Here is a 19,849-nt window from a genome sequence, read left to right as displayed (position 1 = left end):
AACTTCATCCCACTGGACTCAGCCCAGTGGTCCAGCCTGTTCAGATCCCTTTGCAGAGTCTCCCTACCCTCCAGCAGATCAACACTTCCACCCAGCTTAGTGTTGTCTGCAAACTTGCTAAGTACATTAAATTTGAAGTACATTAAATTTTCAGCCTGAATATCTCAGGTTTCTACAATCTAACATGCATTCAGGATAGAAGATTTGAAGTTACCTGTGGGTTAGGGGAAGTAATGAAAAAAATAATCTGAACTTTTAACTTGTGATAGGAACTATTGTTAAATAATTTTGCTTAGGTTAGAACATAGACTGAAAAAAAGGAATTTCTATGTTAAGCTGTAGGAAAGGGAAAACTTTAAGTCATTTGCATCATAAGCCTTCATTACCCAATTTTTTGTTCCTGTTGTCAATAAGAAGTCTTTTTAACAATATTTGCCCTACATAATTAATTATTTTTTTCAGAAGTACAAGACTTAACTCTCAGTGTTTTCTCTTTCTTCTTTCTTCTTTCTTTTGTTCCTTCCAAATAACTTAATAATCTAGTTTGACTGTAGCTTTATTCTAATGAATGACATATACTGGAAAGAAAAGATGAGATATGAAACGTTTAAAGATGGTGAAGTTGAAGGACTTCACTCTTAACTTCTATACTCCTAAATAAAGGAATGATACTCCGAGTTAAACTCTGAAGTTCCAGTACAATGTGTAAAAAGATGTAAATATCTCAGTTTGAAGTTTCCAGTGTTGTGGAGTTGAACATGGTGTATATTTAAGAATGTGTCTGGAATTTCATTTCTATCTTGAGCTAGAGGTCCCACTTCCAGACTGCAGTAGGTGAATCTGCAAGGCTGGGATTCCAAATCTCAGATCAGATCCAGAATTACTTTGCTTTTGTCTGAGTGCATGGAGGTGGGAATATTTGACTTTTCTGTAATAACTAGCTGGTGAGAGCCTGTATGCCAAAAGAAACACACCTCAACTTTCTAGACTCCTTTAACCAAAGAAGTTTAAAATTAGTGATGACCTTTTCTTTACTCTACTATATCCTTCAGAAGGAAAATTCTTATTCTTCCTTGCATAGTTTTATTCTTTTAACCATACTGGAAATGTCATAATATTTGAGATGATAATGATGATGATGATTACATCTTATTTATGGAAAATGTATTTCTGTGGTGGACAGTGCTTTGACAGCATTCAATTGATGCTGCTAAAATAAAGGAAAGGTCAGATTCAAATGTCTTTACCTGCGTCAGATAGTATTTCTTAAACAATTCCACTGCCGAACTCCATAGATCTACTGGTAAACATTGACTTGTCTTCTATCTTGGCTGAATTAGTTCAAAGAAGGTAGCAGAAGATGGATAGAATGAAAGGCAGGTTTTTATTGCATTGGAAAAGAAAATCAGGCTGCTCAGCAAACACTTTCTTGTAAAATATTTTTGGTTAGGCTACATGCTAGAGCAAGAAGGTAAGATTAAATGGAACCAGAACCTCATGGAACAATAAAAACACTCATCTGGTTAAAGAAAACCCCAAATAGATACTTCTGATTTCAGAATAGATGTGTCTAAGAAATATTACCTTAAACACACATAAAATTCACAAAATAAAACTAGAGGTACAATTTGGCTAAACAGGTCTAAGAGGGAACATGTTCTTGGAAAGAACACTGAACCACAGGTTTTTCCATCATACTGTGTGTAGATATATGTGTGTTTCTCTTCCTTCTGTTCCCATAAAGAACAAATTATTTATTTTTAGGTATGTAAATAAAAAATTTGCTGTCATATTGATCAACTCAATTTAAGAAAACATTTACATGACTCTTATTTAAGTGTTAAAAAAGAAACACAGGATGGAGAGAAGTTTGCAAATTACAGCAAGGTGTGACACTGGGCAATGTGGGACTGTCAACCTCCATCTCAAATTTTCTAACAGCATATTAAATGTTTTTTTCAATATTAATTATTTTTTATTTAGGGTCATTGACATTGTGCTGCCTTTGTACAGGTGTGCAGGGATCTGGTGGATTGTACATCAGTTCCATTAAACAGAAGAACTGACTTAAAACTTCGGCAGACAAACAAAATAAGCCCATTGTAAAGCTCCAAAGAGCAGTGTTTACAAGTTTTCAGATAGAAGCTGAGAAACAATAATAAAGTTTGGATTCAGCTCAAGTGCACCATCAACCTCAGGCATCTTCCTGGTATTTTTATATATTTATTTATTTATGATCCATTTGCCCACTATCACTGAAAGATCTATAGAGAAAATTGCTGGGGCAAAATGTAGATCCAATCGCACATTGTACAATAGGAGCAAATAATTCCTGTTCTCATTATTTGGATCGATAATTTGTTAAACTAGTATTAACAACAGCAACAACTTTACCAGGTTAAAGGTGTTTTATACTGAGTAATGACTGCCTGGAGAAGAAGAGAACAGAGGAAGTAAATCCTAGCAGCCTTTTACTATTGAGGTAGCACATGCAAGTGAATCAATAGTTTCTGGTAAGGTGATGCTGTAAAGATGCTTTATTGGTTTGAGTAAGTAGGTTGGCAGAGATGCTGTTCCAAGTATCAGAACAAACGATCAAATCTGGTCCAAACACAGAGCTGAAACCCAAGAGCCTTCGTTTTCTTGGAAGCACTAAAAATGACGTTATGGTAATAAGAGCCTACGTCATCCAGCCCATCTTTGTGTCAAGGTTATGAACTTATCTAGGCAATTCAAACATTTTCTGGTACTCACAAAAGACACCTTACCTCAGCCATTTTCAAAAGAGTTTCTCACAGAAGCCTAGTAACTAACTCTATGTGCCCTAGAGCCTATTGCAAAAGGTAAACATATGGTAGCAGTGAGGAGTTTAGTTTAGATTTGCAATAGATTAGATCTTTCCTACCTACATCCGCATATCTACCTGGGACAGTTAAAAGGATTCTCAGTGCTAAGCTCCCTTTGTAGCCAAAGAGACTCCTACAAGGGTTGCTTCAGTCTTGCTTAGTTCTGCCTGGTTCTCTAAAACAGCCTGTTTCTCTCCATTTAGAAAGACTATGGAAACCAGGATCCCAAGTTAAATCCTTTACTTGGGTAATTCAGTTTGGAAAAGCTGAATCTAAGCCCACAAGTGCACAGCCAATGAGTAACTAGTTGTTCAGCAAAGAGACCATAGCTTATTAAAGGATGCTACATTGATTCTTTGTGAGTTTTTTGAACATACATCAATTACAGGTTCACCTAACAGAAATTTGCTGACATATATGAGTTTCAATTTTGTTTTCAACAAATTGCCATCTCCTAACATAATAGAAGCATTAAAGTTAGATAAAAACCTCTACAATCATCCTTTCACCATTATTAGCTATTTCCATGCCTACTGCACAAGATGTCTTGAAAGTGTTTCAATTAATGCTTTCTCAATTGTATTTTATTAGTGGTAGTATTCATAGTAGTAATAATAAATAATAATTCAACGCACTTATAAGAAAAGTATTAAATAAACAGTTTTAAGACTTTTCTTGCCCTTGGCACTGACAAAGATAATGATGTATGTTATTATGATTATTATGATTATTATTATTGTTATTATTGTTGTCATCATCATTGGGTTTGTGTTTGCATTGCAGTAGCGCTTTACAAAGACCTGCAGTGACAGATCAGGATTTTGTTTAACTGTATGTTGTGCAAACACAGGACCTTCTTCAAATGACTTACAAGCCAAGTATAAAACAGAACTGATGAATTGGCTAGAAAACTTCCTTCCCTGGTTCACGAAACAGACTACTATCCTTTGATAGTGGTCCAAACTGGTAATGATGACCTAACAAACAAAAAAGCCAAAGCCATCAAGAATGGCTTCAGGGCAATTGGGAAAGTGATAGAGGGCTCTGGGGCACAAGTAGTATTCTGCTCCATCCCAATGCTAAATAGAGAGGAGGGGGAAGCCAGGATGAAGAATTCGATTAATACCTGGCTCCGAGCCTGGTGCGAGGAGAGGGGCTTTGGCTTTTTTGATCATGGGGGGGCTCACGCACCCCCAGGCTTTCTCGCTAAGGGCGGGACACATGGGTCTCCTGGGGGGGCTAAAGCCCTTGCCAGAAACCTAGCCAAGCTCATAAATCGAGCTTTAAACTAGATGTGAAGGGGGAGGGGGTTGAGCCCAGGCTAGACAGGAACGAGCCTGGATGTGGGGAATTGGTGATTGGGAGAGGGTGCGCGGGCGAGGACCACCAGTACCTCACCGCACAAAAAGTGGGGGAGAACACACCTCGGGGTGTTAAGGGAGATGCAGGCACTCTGGTGTCAACTACTCCAGTTACCAGGCAGTTGGGAACGAACCCTGTTCCCTCTAGGAGGGCTGAAGGCTCGGCAGCTCAGCTGAAGTGCATTTACACCAATGCATGCAGCATGGGAAATAAGAAGGAAGAGCTGGAAGCTGTCATAGGGCAAGGGGCCTATGATGTCGTTGCCATCACGGAAACGTGGTGGGACGACTCATATAACTGGAGTACGGCTATGGTGGGGTATAAGCTTTTCAGACGGGACAGGAAGGGTAGGAGAGGAGGTGGGATAGCCCTCTTTGTAAGGGAGGACTTGGACATCACTGAGATGGATTGTGGAGATGAGGAGGTTGAGTGCCTGTGGGTCAAAATCAGAGGAGCCCACCAGAAGGTAGATTTTGTGATGGGAGTCTGTTACAGACCACCCAACCGAGGAGAAGCAGCTGATGAGCTCTTCTATAAACAGCTGGGGTTAATCTCTAGATCGATGCCTCTCGTTCTGGTGGGAGACTTCAATCTGCCTGATATCTGCCGGGTGTACAACACAGCAGAAAGGAAGCAGTCTAGGAGGTTCCTGGAGTGCGTGGGAGATAACTTCCTTGCACAGTTGGTGAATGAACCAACCAGGGAAGGTGCCCTCCTGGACCTCCTGTTGGTGAACAGAGAAGGCCTTGTAGGGGATGTGGCGGTAGGTGGACGCCTAGGACTAAGCGATCATGAGATTATAAAATTTTCTGTTCTAGGTGAAGTGAAGAGGGTGGTTAGCAAGACCGTAACATTAAATTTCCAGAGGGCAGACTTTGATCTCTTCAGCAGGCTGGTTGGTGAAGTCTCATGGGAGACAGTACTCAAGGGCAAGGGAGCCCAGGAGGGCTGGGAGCTCTTCAAAGGGGTGGTCCTAGCAGCTCAGGAGAAAGCCATCCCTGTGGTCCGGAAAAAAAGCCGGCAGGGAAGAAAGCCAGCTTGGTTGAATAGAGAGATCTTGAGGGATATCAAGAAGAAAAGAAATGTTTATGGGCTCTGGAAGAAGGGACAGGCCTCTTGGGTGGACTACAGGAGGGAAGTGAGATTGTGTAGGGAAAAAATCAGAAGGGCTAAGGCTCAGCTAGAAATTGGATTGGCCAAGTCAGTGAAAGATAACAAAAAATCTTTCTACAAATATATAAATAATAAAAGGCGGACTAGGGAGACCATACAGTCCCTATTGGACACAGAAGGGACAACAGTAACAGGGGATGAGGAAAAGGCTGAGGTACTTAATGCCTTCTTTGCCTCAGTCTTTAGTCGTAAGGAGGGTCGTTCCGTCTGTGTACAAACCCAGGAGCTAGAGGAGCATAATGAGGCTCCCGTGATCCAAGAGGAGGTGGTCAGAGCCTTGCTAGCCCGACTGGACAGTCACAAGTCTATGGGGCCGGACGGGATTCACCCTAGGGTACTGAAGGAGCTGGCGGATGTGCTGGCCAAACCCCTTTCCATCATCTTCCAACAGTCCTGGAAGACTGGGGAAGTCCCACTGGACTGGAGGCTGGCTGATGTTGTGCCCATCTACAAAAAGGGCCGCAGGGAGGACCCAGGAAACTACAGGCCTGTCAGTCTGACCTCAGTGCCAGGGAAAGTCATGGAACAGGTGATCTTGAGTGCTATCATGAAGCACATGCAAGAGAACCGGGTGATCAGGCCCAGTCAACATGGGTTCACAAAAGGCAGGTCTTGCCAGACTAACCTGATCGCCTTCTATGACAAAGTGACTCGGCTGCTAGATGAGGGAAAGGCTGTGGATGTATCTTCCTGGACTTCAGCAAAGCCTTTGACACAGTTTCTTACAGCATTCTGCTTGAGAAACTGTCAGCCTCTGGGCTGGACAGGCGCACACTCTCCTGGGTGGAAAACTGGTTGGATGGCCGGGCCCAGAGAGTGGTGGGAAATGGTGTGAAATCCAGCTGGAGGCCAGTGACAAGTGGGGTTCCCCAGGGCTCAGTGCTGGGTCCAGCCCTGTTCAATGTCTTCATCAATGATCTGGATGAAGGCATCGAGTGCACCCTGAGCAAGTTTGCGGACGACACTAAGCTGGGTGGAAGTGTCGATCTGCTGGAGGGTCGGGAGGCTCTGCAAAGGGATCTGAACAGGCTGGACCGCTGGGCAGAGTCCAATGGCATGAGGTTTAACAAGGCCAAATGCCGGGTCCTGCACTTGGGGCACAACAACCCTATGCAGTGCTACAGACTGGGAGAAGTCTGTCTAGAAAGCTGCCTGGAGGAGAGGGACCTGGGTGTGTTGGTTGACAGCCGACTGAATGTGAGCCAGCAGTGTGCCCAGGTGGCCAAGAAGGCCAATGGCATCTTGGCTTGTATCAGAAACGGCGTGACCAGCAGGTCCAGGGAGGTTATCCTCCCTCTGTACTCGGCACTGGTGAGACCGCTCCTCGAATACTGTGTTCAGTTCTGGGCCCCTCACCACAAGAAGGATGTTGAGGCTCTGGAGAGAGTCCAGAGAAGAGCAACAAAGCTGGTGAAAGGGCTGGAGAACAGTCCTTATGAGGAACGGCTGAGAGAGCTGGGGTTGTTTAGCCTGGAGAAGAGGAGGCTGAGGGGTGACCTCATTGCTCTCTACAACTACCTGAAAGGACGTTGTAGAGAGGAGGGTGCTGGCCTCTTCTCCCAAGTGACAGGGGACAGGACAAGAGGGAATGGCTTCAAGCTCCGCCAGGGGAGGTTTAGGCTAGACGTTAGGAAAAAATTCTTTACAGAAAGGGTCATTGGGCACTGGAACAGGCTGCCCAGGGAGGTGGTTGAGTCACCTTCCCTGGAGGTGTTTAAGGCACGGGTGGACGAGGTGCTGAGGGATATGGTTTAGTGTTTGGTAGGAACGGTTGGACTCGGTGATCCGGTGGGTCTCTTCCAACCTGGTGATTCTGTGATTCTGTAATTACAAATATATGTATACATGCAGGGGTCTTTGTTTCTCTGTGTGTGAGTAAGACAGTGTATATGTATTTCCTATGTGTCAGAGTACAACAGAAAGAGGTGATGACCGTAGTGCACTAAACACCTAAACAGAATAAACAAGACATAATCTTTGATTTGTTTAAGTCTATGGCTTACAGCAAACAAGGATATTAAGAAAACTCTCTGAAATTCACCCAAACCAAATGAGATTTACGTAAGTCTCCAAACTCCATGAGGTTTCTTTCTACACAAAATAAAAACTGGGAAAGATCTTCTTTTCAACCTTCTTTAGAGTCAAACGTGGGATGAAATCTCATTGCAAAAGCTTTCTTAGGAAAATAAGATCAGAGACTACACATCACCAACTCATCTACTTAGCAGAAAAAAAAATTTGATATTAGGACATATGTTAAATATTTGAGTGATTTCAGTCCTCAGTATTTCATTTTTCTCTCTTATAATTCAGTCAAAGTATTTTTACAGTGACAGGATGCTGGGCCAGTAGCTAGATGCATAACTACAATTCACACTTTTTATAGCGTAAAGTTAGAGATCTGGGTAGATTTTAAATCAATTACTATTTCGAGAAGCAAAGAATACATAAGAATAATTTTAGCTATGTTTGGTTTCTATCAGGATTTCTGAAACGGAAAGAGATGGAAAATATAAATGGAAAGCTCTAAGTTTTCTTCTGAAAGTCTCCTGTGACAGATATACATCCCCAATAACAAATGGTCACTGTTGAGCTTGGACATGTCAGTGTAAATGAGACATATAAGTTATGAGCAAATCTAACCTTGACTACTTCTAACGTTGGGAAAAAACAAACAAAAAAAACAAAACAAAACCAAAACTGCTTCCAGTGACTTCAGGCAGCCTGTAGGTAATTAATTATCTTCTTTTGAGCAGCTAAAGAAGGCATCCAGATACCTATTGCAAAATCCTTCACTAAACATCAAAACCAGAAACCTTTCTATCTCTGTGTTCATTTATTGGTGCAGGCTATTTGGGTTTGAAAATTATCTAACAACAAAGTCTCAGTTATATACATAAAATATAGCACTGACTATGGATTAGAGAGGGGCTGCCAAGTACTGCATTCAAACACCTGGCAATATTGATTTTACACTTTTCCTGTGATTCTACATCATGTTCCTTTATTTTCTGGCAATCTCTATAACTTTTATACTGACATAAATTGTGATAAAATAGGAATCAAACACTCCCCCTTCACCCTCCAGAAATAGTCAGGAAAGTTCTATAGCATCATTAATATTCTTGTTAATGTAGGTGAACTCAAGGAAGGTAAAAGTGCAGGGGAAGTTAAATCTAATCTCTTAAGTGTGTTGTTATTTCTCTGTTGGCTTTAGATCTGCTCTTCTAGTAACAAACAATCATCATAGAATCATAGAGTCATGGAATCAGGGAATCATAATATAGTTTGGACTAGAAGGGACCTTAAAGACCATTTAATGGAAATCGCCCTGCTATGGGCAGGGACACCTCCCACTAGATCAGCATGTAAATATTTATTTATCTGGAAAATTCCCTTTATTATTTTATTGTTATGTCTATTTTTATTTTTTGTAAATACATCCAATAAGGTCCTCTGACCATCTCAGTTTAGCATCTTGGCTCAATTAGAAGCCAGAGGTACTAAGATCATCCTTAGGAAAGAACACGTGACATATTTTTTTGGTAATGGCACCCCTACACTTAATGAACATCCGATACTTTGTACACTGAAATAGCAATAAGAACTGAATGCAGTCCTCTGAAATCCCCCATGGTTTACACTGTGGTAGATGGAAGGACAGCTTCACTTAAGGACCCCTTTATTTTTGAAATTCATAAAGTCACAGAGTGACTTTCACATTACTTGATTGAGTTTGGAGGTTTTTGGTTTTTTGTGTCCTCCAAAGGGTCACATATCCTTGTGGCATCCTTGCTGATAAATTGATGAAAGTTTTCTAGTAAAAGCAATAGTATGCCTGATATTAAAAAATCTTATTTTAGGATGATACAAAAGTTACAGCAGAATATCCAGGCTTCTGGAAAAAAAAAAAAAAATGTTAGATTCTGAATGTTGCTGGTTGCTGTTATTTAAAACTAGCTTAGAAAGTGTCATGTTATATACGTACAGCTTTGATAAGTGGCTGAGGGAATGTCCTTCCGCCAAGTCACAAGATTCAAATGGACACCCATGCTTTCTAAGCTTCCCTTCAGAGAGGAGCCTAGATGTGGCTGGATCAGTCTCTAGTCCCAGGCTTGACTGACAGTTTATGACAAAGGATTATTTGTGTTAGTCAACAGTCAGTGTAAATAGCAGGTAATTTGTTTTAAACAACAGATAAGAAAAAGCTCGGGATTGCCATTGATAAATTCACCTGCTACATTACTACTAGATGGTTATAATTGGTTAACAACCATCATACATATATAAAAGAAGCAACAATTGAAACTCAAGTTAGTAGTTTTCCTGGGGAATATCTAACAAAGTCAGAGGTATGTGAATCTTACCAAAAAGTTATTCTTTTTTGGGGCAGAAGAGGTGCAGGCCTATCGCCCCGCCCACCAAGTATGGTGACCATTTTTCCTCCCCAACAAAATGGTTTTCAGGTGCCAATTTTATACTTTTTAAAAATTCATATGCATCTATTGGCTCATTGCAAGGGTGCTTTTGTCATCAGAAGCAGGGACTCGCCATGCCTTTGGGATGGGGAGCTCAGTATGTGCTGTCAGGGGTGGTTTTGTTCTTAACTGAAGTAACACCTGGCTGTGAGGTGTCTGTCTCCACCACCTGGTCCATTTGTCTCGGAAGATATGATTATTCCTTGTTCATGTAGAACCACCCATGTTGCAAATTGCTCCCTTTTGCAAACTGCTCCCTTTTGCAATGTTTGTTATTTGCCATCCACAAGGCCTAGTAAGTCTGTTACACCACAGACAGAACAAAGACAATATTTTGTCATGTATCTACCATCAACAGAGGGTTTTGGAGCATTTCCCAGAGAGTACCTGTGATAATACCATCATTCATTTTACATGCATATCTGCACGTTTGTGGTACTATGGCACCAAATGTACTTGCTGTCCACTCTCTCCTTAAATTTCATTTCAACTATTGCAGGAAATATTTTATTCAAAATCTGTAAAGTCTAGAGTCTGGTAATTAGCTAATGTTAAAGAAACTTAGAAGAGAGGAATAATTAAATCCTAAACCACAAACAAACCATACAGGAGTGACAAAGACAAATAATTTCACAGGACTGGGACAGAATGTAGTGGTTTGTCTATCAAAGAAATTGCTCAATTAGAAAACTAAGAGCAACATGAAGATCTAGAACTACATTAAGCTTTTTAGTAGTCAGTCAATACACCTGTATTGCTTGAAACATAGGTTTCTTCAGGGCAAATTAGCACTGTTTCTTTAAGCCAATCAAGTTGCTTTTCCCATGGGGACCTCTAATTCTTTGACTTCAGCACCCAAGAATCACATAGACCATCATACATTACCTCTAGGGGCTGAGAAGAATTATAATAGTAATAATGTTTTGTTTCAATTCTCGAACACATGCTGATGAGTTTCACAGTTACAAATCATACGACATGAGATACAGTAGAGGCAGCTTCAAATTTTGAAGGTCTTAAATTCCCAAGAAGGTGCTTTTTATGCAACTTTTAATGAGTTAAGTAAAATAGACTTCTAGCATAAGCATTATTGAGATAACGTCTGAAAGTCCAGTGAATAAGTAAGAGAGAAGATTGTTGTTGTAAAATATTTTCTTAGTATTCTGCTACATCTACTGTAACCAAATCAAAGTAAGAGAAAGCAAGCATTTAGGAAAAGTTATCCCTCTTTCAGTGTGAATTGGTTATTGGTGGGTCAGATACCTAAGCATTAATCTATTATCATTAAAAAAAAAAATCTTTTGAGGAAATATTTTTATTTTCTCCAAAGTATTTGGAGAGTGAAGTGAATGGGAAAGGAGCCCTGCAGATCTTTAGACAAGAAAGAAATGGTACACCTGAAGTTAGAGACCTCAATTCAAGCTAAAATGTTCAAAGATGCTAGCTAAGTAGTTTTAAAACAATTTGTGAAAAAAAATGTTGTTTTTATATAAAAATCAGCTATGGAAATATGCAGTATGTTCCCCGGATAGAATTGTGCATGGCTACACTACCTCAAATCAAGTGTGTAAAGGATATTGGTTAGAAATACATAAATTTGGCAAAATTAAGAAATATGCCTATTGCTTGAGTCTGAATAAGCCTGAGTTTATTTGGTTTCTGGGATTTCCTTGAGTGGAAAATTGCCTAGATAGCCAAGATAATAAAATTATTGATAAGAAAGTAATGACAAATTACGAAAAAAAAGAAAAAAAGAGTGGAAATTGGGATTTCACTGGCATTGGAAAAGGCAAGAAAGAGGAGAATCTCTCAGTAAAATTATGCCTTCTTTTTTTATCATTGTGTTGCTAATTTTCAACTGAGCTTTAATTAAACTATTTTGCATTCCTCATAGCATGTGTTTGCATTCCTGACAGGCTTAAAATAAAACACATTTTTAATTTTGCAATCATTGCACTTGCTTTTCAGTCTCAGTTGACCTCATCATTTGTTAGAAGCCCACACGACCTTAATAGTTGAAACATGACGTAATTCTATTTCAGAACAGAGGAATAATTGCCACTAGTATAGGAGAAATAGTGCAAATTTTTTTTTTTTTTTCCCATGGTAGGTGAACACTCAGATGTAGAAGAGAGGAGATGGTTACTCCTCCAATATCTTTAAATATTTGGACCAAAATAACATGAAAAATGATATGGTTTAAGGGGTCCCAAGAGCATATATACCTGTTTACTGCTCCTTTAAGGCAATATTAAATGCCTCATTCTGGTTAGATATTCATCTAATAAGTTCATTAAATCTGTAATTCATAGAGATTCTGCAAGACCCCCTAAGCTATCTTTTCCAGTGCAATGAGAACAATACATTAAAAAGAAGTGATTTCATTTAGCATACATAGGCTATGTTTTTGCTAGCTTGGCTCTTTGCAATTTAACAAGATGTGGTGGATGGGTTCTAATTAGATCCATAGTCCCCTGGTGGGTTCAAGTTGAAATCCTGTTACCCAATTTCAGTTTCATGATTACATTCCAAATGAAAAGGATGCCAGAAGTCTGCCAAGCAGGATGCCAAGACACCAACAAGACCTTAAGAACTAAGATGATTGCATTGTAGAAGCTCACAAGTCATGAGAAATAAGATAATATGAGATATCTAGAGCAAAGTCACAATGCCAAAATCTCATTTCCAAAAATTACTTTCTTATAGGAACTATCACAGCTAAGGTTGAAAGAATGGAATTAGGTTGAAAAAAGATTGTGAATTCAAAGACAACTGAGGTGAGGCAAGACAAGGCACAGCAGTGCAAGGAGGAAACTATTACGAGACATGGAATGGTTTATTTTAGGCATTGGGTTGGATTTTTTTTAAATTTTTTTTGTTCGTTTGTTTTGATTTGTATCTATTTCTAATTAGGAGTGATTGATCTTAACTTGGCTTACACATTTCCCTTTTACAAGAATTTAAATCACTGTCTATCTGACCTTGTACCTAAATTAACATAGACATTAATTCCCTATCCCATACTTGAAAAAAAGATCAGATTAGCTTTAGAAACTCCCAAAAGGCATCTCAGGGGTCCCAAAGGAACCATTTAATTGCAGCTATGTAGTTAAACATAACAGTCTTAGATACACCTTAGATGAAGTTTATGAAGCTTCAAGCTTGTTGTCCCCTTAGTTCAGTGGTATTTCATTAGTAAAAGTTTGGCAATCCAATTAATGGTCTCTCCAAGCTGTCGATTTATTTTTTGTCTAGAAAATATTCTTTTGATAAATTCACATAATTACTTCATCATACAAATTCTGTAGACCAAGATTAAAATCTTGAGCAATTTTAACAATGGATATCCTTGAAGTTCATCTGTCATATTTTTTTAATATTGACATCGAAACTTTTCACATCAGTTATAACAGTACATGAAATAAAACTCCTGACATCTCACTAGAAGTCAACCTTGAATTGTCTCAAATTGAAATGACTTTATTCTACTTTGTCTTCTTATTTTTTCTTCAGTTATTTTGGTGACATTCATTTTTGATTTAATTATTCTTGCTAATTGCCATACTTGTAATAAGAGTCACAACAGTAGCACAAAGGAAACCATGTAAAGCAGAGCACTAGAAAAAGGGAAACAATTTATCAGCAAAATTTCAAAAGAAGTGAAAGGAAATTGCAAATGGAAGTTCAAATTTGTAGCTGTCAGAAGACAAAGGGAAGAAGACCTCAAATGTTAAGGACATGGACAAAATACACAGATATGTAATTGTGTGTTAGAACAAAAGAGGAAATAAGAAAATCATGAGTTAAAATAATGTAGTTCTTAGTCATCAAGAACAAAATAAAAACCCTAGAGGTGTAATATCAGATTTCTTGTATTTGTGCTATAGTCATTTATACATAAATATCTCATGATTTCTAAGTTTACATTACATAAAGTCAGCTTTCAGACATCTTTCTGCATGGTCTCATTGACTTCACCCAATTTAAGGATCACTTATTCTTTACAGTTTTTGCACCTACATGCCCTTATCCCCCACAGCCCTTATAGAAGTCAATGAATCCTCTCTGTGTTCCCCCTGATTTACTCTAGGATTGAAACTAGGGCATGACAAACACTTGCTTCTCCAGTTCTGTCTCCGACCCAGCATGGACAGTTCAAAGACCAAAATTTGAAGGAGAAACTGTTCAACAATGTTGCTGTGGACACATAAACAACCATCTGTACTCCCACTCCAGAACTGCACCTTTCTTAATAGTGCTTTGATTCATACTTTATTTCCCATACACAACTATTTGTATAGATTTGTGTATATAAATATATAAATTAACACAATTTAGCTCTTCACTGGATTCTTTGGCTGTGATTACTGTAATTTCACTGAATCAAAGCTGTATGACGTAATTGAGTGAATATAATAGCTTGATAATGAAACATCACCAGAGAAGTAAAGCAAACATAATATTTCTGTAAGACACAATGAATGAAGTGACTCATCAACCTAGAATGTTCCGCATCTTAGTTGGAACATGAAATATTTCTCCCAGAAGTTTACAGAAAAAAACAGACATAAAACCAAACTCACCTCCTTTAGTGAGTGTATGTATAATATTGCAGTTCTAAAGTCACATTTAAGTTAGTTGCGTTAATCATACAGTAGGTGAATATTTTTTGATACCTTTCAAATACATTATGACAGAATTATAGTGACTCGTCTGCTGGATGAAGTGACTCATCTGCTGGATGAGGGAAAGGCTGTGGATGTGGTCTTCCTGGACTTCAGTAAAGCCTTTGACACAGTTTCTCACAGCATTCTGCTTGAGAAACTGTCAGCCTCTGGCCTGGACAGGCGCACACTCTCCTGGGTGGAAAACTGGTTGGCTGGAGGGCCCAGAGAGTGGTGGGAAATGGTGTGAAATCTAGCTGGAGGCCAGTGACAAGTGGAGTTCCCCAGGGCTCAGTGCTGGGTCCAGCCCTGTTCAATGTCTTTATCAATGACCTGGATGAAGGCATCGAGTGCACCCATAGCAAGAGTGCACCCATAACAGGCTGCCCAGGGAGGTGGTTGAGTCACCTTCCCTGGAGGTGTTTAAGGCACGGGTGGATGAGGTGCTGAGGGATATGGTTTAGTGTTTGATAGGAATTATCTTGGCAGAAGATTATGTATCCTCCTGGAAAACATTCTCAATATTCATGTACCATCTTCTCCAATAAGCCCTTTATTCATGAAGCAGATGACACATCATTCATAGAAAAGTCTATTTTTATCTTGGGAAGACAATGAAAACTATTTCAGAAGCAACTGAGGACCATCAGGGAGTGTGAGAGGGAGATTGACCAGTGGAGCAGGGCCCTCTCACTAACTCAGCAGCCTGCTGGGGCTGGGGTGTCTGAACATCATCCACCTGAAAATTGCAGGGTTGGGGAAACAAGAGATGGGGAGTGGCAGCAAGTTCCTGCCAGAGGAAGGAAACCTGCTCCCCTCACCCAGACAGCAAAGCCCCAGATCCCCCTGGCGAACAAGTACCAGGTGCTGCAGGTGGAATCCAGCCCTGAGGATGAGGACAATGGCTCCCACAGCCTAGAATCCTTCCCTAGGCTGCACCATTCTCAGAAAAAGATAAAAACATCCTCCACCAAGAAGAAGAGGAGGGTGATTGTTGTAGAGGACTCCCTCCTAAAAGGAACGGAGGGACCCATTTGCAGACCGGACCCGATCCACAGAGAGGTCTGCTGCTTACCGGGTGCATCAGGGAAGGAGGTAGCTAGAAGACTTCCTTCCCTGGTCCACGAGACGGACTACTATCCTCTGATAGTAGTCCAAACTGGTAACGATGGTCTAGCAAACAAAAAGGCCAAAACCATCAAGAATGATTTCAGGGCCATTGGGAGAATGATGGAGCGCTCTGGGGCACAAGTAGTATTCTGCACCATCCCAATGCTAAATAGAGAGGAGCGGGAAGCCAGGATGAAGAATTCGATTAATACCTGGCTCCGAGCCTGGTGCGAGGAGAGGGGCTTTGGCTTTTTTGATCATGGGGGGGCTCACGCACCCCCAGGCTTTCTCGCTAAGGGCGGGACACATGGGTCTCCTAGGGGGGCTAAAGCCCTTGCTAGAAACCTAGCCAAGCTCATAAATCGAGCTTTAAACTAGATGTGAAGGGGGAGGGGGTTGAGCCCAGGCTAGACAGGAACGAGCCTGGACGTGGGGAATTGGTGATTGGGAGAGGGTGCGCGAGTGAGGACCACCACTACCTCACCACACAAAAAGTAGGGGAGAACACACCTCGGGGTGCTAAGGGAGATGCAGGCACTCTGGTGTCAACTACTCCAGTTACCAGGCAGTTGGGAACGAACCCTGTTCCCTCTAGGAGGGCTGAAGGCTCGGCAGCTCAGTTGAAGTGCATTTACACCAATGCACGCAGCATGGGGAATAAGAAGGAAGAGCTGGAAGCTGTCATAGGGCAAGGGGCCTATGATGTCGTTGCCATCACAGAAACATGGTGGGACAACTCATATAACTGGAGTACGGCTATGGTGGGGTATAAGCTTTTCAGGCAGGACAGGAAGGGTAGGAGAGGAGGCGGGGTAGCCCTCTTTGTAAGGGAGGACTTGGACTCCATTGAGATGGATTGTGGCCATCAGGAGGTTGAGTGCCTGTGGGTCAAAATCAGAGGAGCCCACCAGAAGGTAGATTTTGTGATGGGAGTCTGTTACAGACCACCCAACCGAGGAGAAGCAGCTGATGAGCTCTTCTATAAACAGCTGCAGTCAATCTCTAGATCGATGCCTCTCGTTCTTGTGGGAGACTTCAATCTGCCTGATATCTGCTGGGTGTACAACACAGCAGAAAGGAAGCAGTCTAGGAGGTTCCTGGAGTGCGTGGGAGACAACTTCCTTGCACAGCTGGTGAACGAACCAACCAGGGAGGGTGCCCTCCTGGACCTGCTGTTGGTGAACAGAGAAGGCCTTGTAGGGGATGTGGCAGTAGGTGGACGCCTAGGACTAAGCGACCATGAGATGATAGGGTTTTCTGTTCTAGGTGAAGTGAAGAGGGTTGTTAGTAGGACGGTAGCATTAAATTTCCAGAGGGCAGACTTTGATCTCTTCAGCAGGCTGGTTGGCGAAGTCTCATGGGAGACAGTACTCAAGGGCAAGGGAGCCCAGGAGGGCTGGGAGCTCTTCAAAAGGGTTGTCCGAGCAGCTCAGGAGAAAGCCATCCCCGTGGTCCGGAAAAAAAGCAGGCAGGGGAGAAAGCCAGCTTGGTTGAATAGAGAGATCTTGAGGGATATCAAGAAGAAGAGAGATGTTTATGGGCTCTGGAAGAAGGGACAGGCCTCTTGGGTGGACTACAGGAGGGAAGTGAGATTGTGTAGGGAAAAAATCAGAAGGGCTAAGGCTCAGCTAGAAATTGGATTGGCCAAGTCAGTGAAAGATAACAAAAAATCTTTCTACAAATATATAAATAATAAAAGGCGGACTAGGGAGACCATACAGTCCCTATTGGACACAGAAGGAACAACAGTAACAGGGGATGAGGAAAAGGCCGAGGTACTTAATGTCTTCTTTGCCTCAGTCTTTAGTTGTAAGGAGGGTTGTTCCATCTGTGTACTAACCCAGGAGCTAGAGGAGCATAATGAGGCTCCCATGACCCAAGAGGAGGTGGTCAGAGCCTTGCTTGCCCGACTGGACATCTACAAGTCTATGGGGCCGGACGGGATTCACCCTAGGGTACTGAAGGAGCTGGCGGATGTGCTGGCCAAACCCCTTTCCATCATCTTCCAACAGTCCTGGAAGACTGGGGAAGTCCCACTGGACTGGAGGCTGGCTGATGTTGTGCCCATCTACAAAAAGGGCCGCAGGGAGGACCCAGGAAACTACAGGCCTGTCAGTCTGACCTCAGTGCCAGGGAAACTCATGGAGCAGGTGATCTTGAGTGCTGTCATGAAGCACATGCAAGAGAACCGGGTGATCAGGCCCAGTCAACATGGGTTCACGGAAGGCAGGTCTTGCCAGACTAACCTGATCGCCTTCTATGACAAAGTGATCCGGCTGCTAGATGAGGGGAAGGCTGTGGATGTATCTTCCTGGACTTCCAAAGCCTTTGACACAGTTTCTCAAAGCATTCTGCTTAGGAAAGTGTCAGCCTCTGGGCTGGACAGGTGCACACTCTCCTGGGTGGAAAACTGGTTGGCTGGAGGGCCCAGAGAGTGGTGGGAAATGGTGTGAAATCCAGCTGGAGGCCAGTGACAAGTGGGGTTTCCCAGGGCTCAGTGCTGGGTCCAGCCCTGTTCAATGTCTTTATCAATGACCTGGATGAAGGCATCGAGTGCACCCTTAGCAAGTTTGCGGACGACACTAAGCTGGGTGGAAGTGTGGATCTGCTGGAGGGTAGGGGGGCTCTGCAAAGGGATCTGAACAGGCTGGACTGCTGGGCTGAGTCCAACGACATGAGGTTTAACAAGGCCAAATGCCGGGTCCTGCACTTGGGGCACAACAACCCTATGCAGTGCTACAGACTGGGAGAAGTCTGTCTAGAAAGCTGCCTGGAGGAGAAGGACCTGGAGGTGTTGGTTGACAACCGACTGAATATGAGCCAACAGTGTGCCCAGGTGGCCAAGAAGGCCAATGGCATCTTGGCTTGGATCAGAAACGGTGTGACCAGCAGGTCCAGGGAGGTTATTCTCCCTCTCCACTCGGCACTGGTGAGACCGCTCCTCGAATCCTGTGTTCAGTTCTGGGCCCCTCACCACAAGAAGGATGTTGAGGACCTGGAGCGAGTCCAGAGAAGAGCAACAAAGCTGGTGAAGGGCTGGAGAACAGGCCTTATGAGGAACGGCTGAGAGAGCTGGGGTTGTTTAGCCTGGAGAAGAGGAGGCTAAGGGGTGACCTCATTGCTCTCTATAACTACCTGAAAGGAGGTTGTAGAGAGGAGGGTGCTGGCCTCTTCTCCCAAGTGACAGGGGACAGGACAAGAGGGAATGGCCTCAAACTCCACCAGGGGAGGTACAGGCTAGACGTTAGGAAAAAATTCTTTACAGAAAGGGTCATTGGGCACTGGAACAGTCTGCCCAGGGAGGTGGTTGAGTCACCTTCCCTGGAGGTGTTTAAGGCATGGGTGGATGAGGTGCTGAGGGATATGGTTTAGTGTTTGATAGGAATGGTTGGACTCGATGATGAGGTGGGTCTCTTCCAACCTGGTTATTCTGTGATTCTGTGATTCTGTGAACTTCTAGGTTTCTTATTGAGAAACTGTCTCTGATTAAGATAACTCAGTTCGTTCAACAGTAATCTGGAAGAGGAGAAAAAGAAGATGTTAGAACTGGTCATGTAGGCTATGGTTAGACCTGAAATATCTTCTGAATATTATAATTTTGAAGTTATAAAGTATGGCTCTTGTGCTATCTGTATTGCTAAAGCGAGGGAAAATATTCTCAAGCACCTTTGTTCTCTGCTTAGAGTACCAAATCATATCCAGAACTATATATTGAGAATCATAGAAACATTAACATGGAAAAGACCTCTAAAATCATCACCTGGAGTACAGGAAAGCTGGGGAGGAGATCTCTTTATCAGGTATCACAGCAACAGAATGAGTTTTAAGTAGAAAGAGGGGAGATTTAGATTAGATACTAGGAAGAGGTTGGTTTTTTTTCCTATGAGCATGGTAAGTCACTGGCACAGGTTGCTCAGAGAATTTGTGGATGCCTCATCCTTGGAGATGTTAGGTTGGATGAGGCTTTGAGCAACCTCTTTTAGTGGAAGATGACCCTGCCCATGGCAGGAGTGTTGGAATGAAATGCTCCTTAAAGGCCCCTTTCAGCCTAAGCCCTTCTATGATTTTAAGATTCTATGATTATCGAGCCTTACTGTTAGACCAACACCAGCATGCCTACTAAACCATGTCCCCAAGTGCCATGTCTACACATTTTTTGAACACCTCGAGGAATGCTGACTCAATCACTTCCCTAGACAGTCTGTTCCAGTGCTTA

Source organism: Phaenicophaeus curvirostris, chromosome Z, assembly GCF_032191515.1.
Source record: "Phaenicophaeus curvirostris isolate KB17595 chromosome Z, BPBGC_Pcur_1.0, whole genome shotgun sequence".
NCBI lineage: Eukaryota > Metazoa > Chordata > Aves > Cuculiformes > Cuculidae > Phaenicophaeus > Phaenicophaeus curvirostris.
The sequence above is the reverse complement of the archived record's forward strand: the minus strand, read 5'-3'. Positions refer to the sequence as shown.